General features: G+C 47.1%; 1 long non-coding RNA gene across 1 annotated transcript; it reads right to left on the reverse strand.

The window, feature by feature from the left end:
* Nucleotides 1-3,933: 3,933 nt before the first annotated feature.
* LOC139059075 (uncharacterized) lies at nt 3,934-9,161 on the reverse strand. Its single transcript, XR_011513873.1, has 2 exons — nt 8,359-9,161; nt 3,934-8,090 (listed from the first exon to the last, which is right to left on the reverse strand). It is a non-coding gene; the product is annotated as an uncharacterized lncRNA (long non-coding RNA).
* Between the last annotated feature and the right edge of the window lie 242 nt (nt 9,162-9,403).

Here is a 9,403-nt window from a genome sequence, read left to right on the forward strand (position 1 = left end):
CTCTATACACTTGTGTTTATTAAACCGGCAACCATTGTTCCAAACGACAGCGGTATTCCAGGAGAGGTCGGCAGAGGGATGTGCGCAGCTTGAGAAATACACCCGTGCTTCTGAGCTCCCTCGAAATTTGACTTTCTGTACCAGGGTGCGCAGGCCGTGGTTAGTGGCACATTCTATGAGCAGGGAGAAGCTGAGCTTGGAATGAAGGATGATTCCAAGGTCACTAACGTACTTCGCAGTTCCGAACGAGTGTGCCTTTGCTCAGGAGGTAAGGGAAACGGAACTATTACATTCATCTTTCGGCCGTTTATCACTGGTTTGTTTTGCACGCACCAAATGGCAAAGGCGGAAATGTCTTGTTGAAGTAGAGTACAATCTCGAAGGCTGCCAATTTCTTTTAATATATTTATTTTGTCCGCATCAAGAAAGAAAGAAAGAAAGCTGAGTTTTTATGGCTTTAGATACACCATTCACAAAGAGACGCAATAAGAAGCGGTCCAAGGACAGAACCCTGTGGCGCACCACTGGCAGCTATGTATGTGCTTGATTGAGGACCGTCCTTTGGCCGTGTCATAGCACTGTCGATCTGGCAAGTAGTCGTGCAGCAAGAACAATAAAGGAGCGGAAAAACCAGTTTCGCAGATTTTTGGGAGCAACAGGGCGTGACTGACATCAAACGCAAATTACAATAACAATACTTTATTATAAAACCTGCAAGTACAAATAGAGAAATCAGGTTCGCCTAAGCCATCACAGTGGCTTGTCACGCGGAACCCGGCAGACAGTAACAAGGCTCAGCCACATAAATCAGACTTTTTAAGGAAATGATAAACAAAAATGACATTGAAACCCAAGGTAAAGATCGATAAAGTACAATGCAAAAAACAGACAATAAAACTGCGAGAAAGCGAAGAGACATTTCGCAATGACAAAGGAAAGGAAATATCACGCCTATAATCGTTCCATGAACAATTCCTTTATACTTTTGCGAATATCGCGTATAGACCAGAACACGCTAGTCTCGCACCCAGACTAACCGAACGCATACTCTCGCACCCGGGTTGCCCGGTCGACCGGCGCTATTTTGTACTGGGCTGCCAAAGTGTGTTCGCCGGCGACCAGTAGACATGGCAAACGCCTGCTCTAGGGCTCCAAAGTGCGGAAATGTGCCCGTTAACACGGATCCAAAGTAGAAGAAGTCATCTGGGCATCATTGCGTCGTGTTTGGATGCCAAAACAACCAGCGGAAAAGGAGCAGGTTGCTTAGCGCTGTTTGCGAAGAGCACAACACACGTAGGGAATCGTGCCGGTGCGGTGTTTTCAGCCTGCGCCGATTTCCATCCACAACGAAGAATGCCAAGCTGCGTCACCGGTGGATAGCTGCAGTGAATGGGAAGAACTACCGACCCAGTGAAAATGCACGAGTGAGTATTCGATCTGTGTATATTTTGGTGCCACGTTCAACTTTGCGCACTACAAACGTAATACGCAGGTTTGCTCCGAGCACTTTCTGGGCAACAAGCCTACAGAGCAGAATCCCGCGCCCGTGCTTCGCCTTGGCTATAACACAAAAAGGCTTTTCGTGTTTTCATTCAGGCAGAGCTCCCGACGGTTAAGTGGAACAGTTGAGTTTGCGGTTAGCGATACTTGCAGCTGGTGCACGGAATGACCATTAAGCGTGAACGACAAGTTGTAGGCCTTGCTGGTGAGCGTTATTGCTAATGAAAGTAAACCGAAGTCTGCTCGTCACGTAGCATGCGTCCACAAAAACGTAAACGACGACTACTCGTCGTCGAAGGTGTTCTTGAAGCGCACCTACCTTTACGAGCTGGTGTTGCAGGTGTCATTCGTAACGAATTCATTTGAGCCTCCTGAGCTCTAAACTGCGTGCGGGCTGTTATGCGGGGCAAAGCGCAAAATATTTCCGTTCATATGGCGAGGAAAATAAGGTGCTTAATTATTCTTGTATTTTGTAACAAAATTTTGATCGTTCTCACTAGTTTTTTTTTTACTGTTTTCTTTTCTAATGGAGCGACAACAATCCGATGGCCTCGCACAAGCGAAACAGGTCTGGTACCAGGTAGCTGCAGTTGGTGGGGCTAATTTCTTGGAATGCAGGTGCGGTTGTTGTCTTGTACCAAAGGGGTCCTGATGATGCAGCTTTAAGTAGGGATGGTAATTTTACGTGCCCCGTCATGGTTTGTGCAACTGTACAACACCTGCATCTGTCATGCTCGCCCTGTTATACGGGCTTTGACTGCTCATGTAGTTGAACATTATAACTACCGTAGTACCTCATTTTCCAATGAGTGCAGGTTTAGCATCATATGCTGCTTGTTCGAGTGCTGTAGGCTTTTGTTCTGAATGTTGTACTCTTAAGTGGTTGCACGATACAATTGGCCTGGTGTATTTTCTATTTCATTTTGAGAGGACTTTATATCTTCGCAAAAGTGATGGCATGGGAAAGAACTACAGCCCTTCTTACTATAACATCTATTTTGTTTTCAGTGTACAGGTGGTGAAGGGCAGGCGTCTGCTAACCAGGCAGTCAAACGACCTCGCCAGTTGGTTGCCAAGCGCGGCCAACCCAGTAGAGACCATTACAAACAAGACCAAACTGAAAGCGCAGATGACAGTGTTCTGCGTGCTTTAATAATATATGGCACCAACACAGTGCTGTAAATTCCTTCACAGGTTACGTACCAAAAAGCTCACAGGTGTCCTAGCATATAGCGCGCGGTTTGTACAAACGTAACGTAATAGCGTACCTACCCGATGTATTCGCTTCTGCAGTCTGCACAGCACTCAGTGTGTCCATTGTGGACTTGCACGAGGTCTTGAAATTTGATTGAATCCAGACAGCGAAAATGACAGGTTAGAAAAAACGTGAAACACGCCTTCCGTGCAGCTAAAAAGCCCAAGTTTCGCTTTCGCGCCGGGTCGCATCTCCTGGCGTGGCAGCCCACTTTTACTTCGCGGCGCTTGGGATAGATGGCGCGACCGGCGCTCACCAATATGGCGGCGCCCTTTGAATTCACGGTGTTCTGGTGTATAGACTCAGAGGAAGTAATTTCAGAAGGAAGAGCATTGAACATGTCTGAAACATACAAGGTGTGAGTATATCTACCAAATCTGGTACGTGTGTGAGGAACTGAAAAAGCGGGTGCATGGCGTAAAGGACGGCAAAGCACAGTGAGGACTTTAAAGGTATCTGTCCAGAAATGTTTCAGTACCACTGTTTGAACAAACAGTGATCACAGGTTCGGCATTTTTAGCATATGAAAAAGGTTCGCATCTTGCGGTCTGTATATACCATAAGCAACGCTTTTTAACATACACTTTAGCAACCTATTAACACGTTGATGCCAGTTAGCACAACATTGAACAAATGTTGTAATCCGATATCTGATCACAGTGTAGGCTAGCGAGTGAACCGAAAATTTGTCTGCCAGGAACAGTAAACGCGGCACAGTAAACAGACGATTTTAGGAAGTTTGCCACATATATGTAAGGTAAGTGAGTAGAAAGACGGCTTGAATCAAACCATATGCCCAAATACTTTACCGAGTCCGAAAAAAAATATTGGAGGGCGGGATCAACTGATACATCGAGAGCGGTGCAGATAAAGTGAAGAAGAAAATGAAAGACTCTTGAGTGGACTATGGAGGCAAACGAACTTTGATTTAGAATGAATGGTGTCAATGACATTTGTACCAAACAAATCCATTAATTTTCTAACGTCATTCTGAAGCATTGAGAATCCGTTTGGAAAATTCACATGTGTGGCTAAAAGTGCAGTATCGTCTTCATAATGAAATAACTTGCAGATGAATAGCACATTGCACATGTCCTTAACCTGTAAATTAAAAGCTAAGGCAGACAGTGTGATGTTATTGGGGCCGGATCACTCCAGAAAAAGGGAGAAGCAGCACGCGAAAGCAAAAACACACATCAGACTTGTATTGACGTACACGACACAGATAACGGCACACACACGTGACAATGTCCCAAAATGCCTCATAGGCGACATGCACTATATCTATGGATCGGTGGGTTATGATTGGCCTACAGTTCCGGCGGAAGCGTGTGTCGCCGTGTCTGAGACCTCGTTGAACCGATGCCGGCCAGCGGGGTCGGACAACAGTGTCGACCGGCGGGTCGGACAGCCGTGACCAGCGGGGTCGGACAACAGTGTCGGCCGGCGGGTTGGACAGCCGTGTAGGACGGCCGGCTCGGACAGCTGGGTCGGACGGCCGGGACGGTCGGCTGGGTCGGACAGGCGGGTTGGACGGCCGGGTCGAACCGCCTCGCGGGGCTCAGGTAGCCGGCCGCAGTCACCGGGTCGCGTCCACAGCTGGCGGGGTAGCCCTGTGGCCGCTCACCCGAACGCTCGAGCGCCCCGGTTCCGGACCGCCAGCCCTCCTGGACCAGTGCCCAGCGGAAGAGCGGGACGAGGTAACCTCCCAGCGGGCGACAGTGTTGCTTCAGGTGTGGCGTATTGGCGTGGTCGGTGATAGCTCCTATGGGCCAGACGCCCAGCGAGGAAGCTGTTTTTCGTCGACCGCCGAACCTCGCGCACTGCTCACGCCACGGGCCACGGGCCACACTCTCGCGCCACGCTTTTTGAGGCGCCACTGCCGACGCTCCCAAGTCGGCGTCGATGATGATGATGATGACTCTCTTGCGGGTATTTGCCAAGATTCACTGTCCTCTTCGCCCCCGCACGGCGCACTGTCTTCGTATGTTTATGTTTCCACTCCCGCGTACCATATATTATGACAGACAGTATGGATTGTGGCACACCGGCCTTCAGAAAAGCGCGGGAACTGCAAATGTTTGAAATGGACAATCTGGGAGTGATCTGTGAGGAAATTGTGTAGCAACCGAAAAAAGGGACCTCGAAAACCTAAAATCTAGCAAAATCGAATGGCATGCCGTGTCAAACGCTTTTGCACATCTAAAAATAGTGCAAACATACAAGTTTTTTTTCAAGTGAAGAATGTGAATGGTCACTCAATTCTTCTAATAAAGCCTGAGTGCCCATCTTTTTCAATAAAACCATATTGACAGTCGGAGACCCCCCCCCCCCCCTCGCTTTGTTAATAAGCCTGTTCATTACTAAAAATGTGTTTTTCTAAAGCTTTTGCTTAACTAGGCACGATATGAATGGGGCGATAATTATGCACACACCTAGCATCACCACTTTTTAGAAGCGGTCGAGCTACGGCCGTCTTTAACCGCGTAGGAATACTTCCGCTTGTAATTATCCCGTTTAGGATTTCTTGCAAGACATTCTTCCGAACGCGGAAATTCCTGTAAAGATCGAACATGCGAATTTTATAGATACCTGATGAATGATGCCGGCTGAAGCCGCCTAATAACAAGTAAAGTTCTTCTTCCGTGATAGTGGGAAGGAAAGCGGATTCAATTAGCGGATTAGTAGTGCTACCACTGTAACATGATTGCTTAGACACCCCAGAGAACTGAGGGAAAAATGGGTAAAATTGTCAACAACTGTTTATAAGTCTGAATTGAAATGATTCTGAATATCTTTAGCCGAATTTGAAAGTAATCCTCTCACCTCGTTTATCGGATAACACGTTTTCTTGGGATTTATGTCTACGAGACTGATAAAAGCAGTTTCGGTTGTACGAACGTTTGGCTGCACGAATAAGGGCATTTACTTTATTTCGAGAAGTTTTGAACGGTGTACGCAGAACTCAATCACTAGGCGAACGTCTCTGCCATTGTCAAAGCAGCTCTTTTTCATAGATAGCGCATAATATCACGCTGTTCATCTAGGGCTGGTTCGAGCGGCGTTGGCGAACGTAAGCTGTCCTTTCACTGCATTCATGAATAATGTCCATCGACCATGAAAATTCGTTGTATAGCTCGAACCTATCGGTAGTTTCAAGCAGACCTGACTAGTCGAACAAGGCGACCAGTTTATAAAATGCAGCCGTATCAGTAACAGGGTGACAAGTGTTGGGTCTAGAACATGACGACGAGAGAGAAGGAAATCGTAACTAACAAGCTATGAAGTGATCGTTGGCAACTCTTCTCTAGTTGGAATGTCGTGAATACTTTGATGACCATGTTTTGCAATGATATCTAAGTAATCACATGCTGAGGGTACAGTGGGATTGAGAATACCTATATTGAAATCACCTACCAGGTATACGTAAGGATCTAACGTCATCCTTGTAAATGTGCCTCCAGCTCATTAAGAAACAAGGACAGGTTACTTGAGGGTGGTCATTGCCAAGAGTGAAATATGACTAAGTTCACTTGAAATGTTCAGTGCCAAAGATTCCGCACTAGAAAAATTATCCGTTACCTGTTCCACACTCCAAGTATCCCGTACAAATATTGCTATCCTCCCACCTCTTCGAGCGTCTCGAGTGAACCAAAAGGAAAAGAATCCTGGAAGAGTGAACAGGTCAGTCTCGGCCGGGGATATATTTATTTCGGTAGGAACGAAAACATCCACGTTGTGTAAAATGCCATCAACGTAAGTGCAAAATGTGTCCCAATGCTTTTGAAAATGGCGGATATTGAAATGAGCTGTGGTAACTGTTCATGGAAAGGAAAAATTACGACTGGGTGCTTGAAAGTAAACCAAAGTCTCGCATAGAGCCACGAGGTTGCTTTGGAAAAGATCTCCGTAGTGAGGGATAGACCGCTTTGAAACAATTGCGTTAAGCGCAACAAACAGATCATTCAAGTTGTTCACACGGTTTAAAGAGGCATCCCCCTCCTCCTCCTTTGCAAACACGTTTCCGTTCTTGGTGCAAACATATTTATATTTCTTTTCATTTCCCATTTTCCTGCCAGACCAGAACAGTTCCCGGTTTGCTGCTGTTAGGTTCTCACTGAAAAAAAAAAGCTTGTGGTCATTATCAATTTTGCATAAGTTCTGCAGTTCATGGCGACAAGCCATCCAATTTCGGTCACGGATACAGAGGCAAACTTAACGAGAATGACTGGAACTTTATCTTTTTTTTTGCTCGGTAAGCGATAGATGGCAAGAATGCCTGAGCTGTCGAAGTCTTTGATACTCAATTTTTTGGCAAGATTCGCCGCAACAGCGCGCAAATCCTCATTAGGTGTAGCAGGAAGGCCGTGGATTTGCAGGTTTGAACGGCGACTGTACTGCTCCTGTTTATTCATTTTTGTTTTCAAGGCCTGGATCTCGATCTCTTCTTACTCCTGCCCTTTGAGCGTGAGTGACGAAACCTCCGAGTTGGATTGTTTGATTTCTTTTTCACTTGCTTCTATGCTAACCAGAAAATCGTCGTGTTTGCCTGATATGAATATCATTGAATTCTGAATCTCACTCACAGAAGACTGGAGCTTATTGACAATTGACGTCCGCACCAAAAGCTGATAGATTTTAGCAGGAAGTGGTAACAGTGAATTGATATGAAGTATAAGAGAAGAAAGACTGTCGAGCTTTTGATTGATATCTCCTATCTGGCTTTGCAGAGCATCAGTTCATCAGTAACAAATGCATCTGTAATCGCGGGTTGTTTTTTTTTTTCTCCCTGTCGACAGTGACGACATTTCCATGTGTGACGTTTGGAGGAACTCATCGAAACGAATGTTGATTCTGCGATTCCTGAACATGAGGGGCCCAAATGAAAATCTTCTTTACACTCTTTGCAACACATGAAACAGCCACCATGAGGAAGAGGATCAGAGCAATCGGCACAGGACGACATTGGCATAGCGCTACCACAAGGAGATGCACAAACTCTAATGCAAAAAATATCAAACCCTCTAGAGCAATCGGCGGCACGTAAAAAGGAGAAAGTAAACAATTCAGTTAGGAGCCTTTGCTCACCTGGGAAGACACAAACGTCAGATTGTGGCGAACAATTGCCGCTGACTGCAGAAAGCTGGGAACCAGTCCATGCTTTTAAAGTGACGCTGAAATGATTAGGAGCCCTCTGGTGCCCTGGCTTGTAGAAGGGGAGGCGATTTTGCTTGCACAGGCTTGATACCGCGTTTATCGCACTTGGAGGATGGCGGATGATCGCTGTACGAACCGGGCTGGACGACGCATGGTCCTCCGAATTTCTTTCTGTTTCCTGGGTAGAGACAAACGACAGAGTGTGGCAAAGAGTGTGGCAGCCAGCGAACGAACTGGGTACGAGCCACGCGATGGCAACGGGGCTTTTCAGCCTGCCGATCTTCTTCACAGTCACCCCCGGAATTGAAGAGTAGCCATCCTGGCGACCCAGGAAGAGTTCGCCAGGATGGCTACTCGCCAGGATCGCCAGGACGGCCACTCGAATGCGCCAACGGCGCATTCGAGTGGCCGTGTGTAAGGGGAATCAGAGAAAGCTGACGAGCCACCTCTTCATGGACGAACTCCTTGATCTGTTGCAGTAGCGGCGTGTTATCCGGGGAAACAGCCAAGCTCGATATCGAAGTCGCCTGAGGAGGAGATTGGCGGGTGGCTATGCGTTGTTTGCGGAGTTCATCGAAGCTTTGGCAGAGACTGACGAGTTCAGAGACTGTCGCTGGATTTTTCGCCAACAGCATCTGGAAGGCGTCGTCTTCAATGCCTTTTAAGATATGGCGGATCTTCTCGGCATCAGCCATTGTGACGTCAACGCGGTTGCAGAGGTCGACAACATCTTCTATATAACTTGCAAATGTCTGCCCGCACTGTTGCGCATGACTGCGCAAACGTTACTCGGCGCGAAGCTTGCGAACGGCGGGGCGCCCGAATACCACCGTCACGTTACTTTTGAAGGCTGTCCACGTCGTGAGATCACGTTCATGGTTGCGGTGCCGCACGCTGGCGACACCGCTCAAACAAAAGGATACGTAATTAAGTTTTTTGGTGTCGTCCCAGTGGTTGTGGATGCTCACCCGGTCGTAGTCAGCGAGCCAGTCTTCTACGTCATGGTCTTCGGTGCGGCTGAAGATGGGTGGGTCGCGTTGACGCAACGGGCCGGGGCAGACCACGGTAGTCACCGGGGCAGCGGGTTGTGGTTGGAGTGGTCCTTCTTCCAGCATAATGAAGACAGGCTGCAGTGTCCGGTTGCGAAGTTCCAGAATTCCGGTTGTACCCAGCAGCTCCACCAATCGTAAAGGGGGTTTATTCGGGTCGTAGAGAAGCAGCGACCAACGCGGCGACAGCAGGTAGGGCGCAGCCAGCGAACGAACTGGGTACGAGCCACGCGATGGCAACGGGGCTTTTCAGGCTGCCGATGTTATTCTTCACAACAACAACAATAATAATAATAATAATAATAATAATAATAATAATAATAATAATAATAATAATAATAATAATAATAATAATAATAATAATAATAATAATTCGCGTCCCAGTGAGCGTTCTAAAGGCACATTTGCTTTTTAACAAGAAACGTTTGGCATTCCAGTATGC

Source organism: Dermacentor albipictus, chromosome 4 (assembly GCF_038994185.2).
Source record: "Dermacentor albipictus isolate Rhodes 1998 colony chromosome 4, USDA_Dalb.pri_finalv2, whole genome shotgun sequence".
NCBI classification, from domain to species: Eukaryota; Metazoa; Arthropoda; class Arachnida; order Ixodida; family Ixodidae; genus Dermacentor; species Dermacentor albipictus.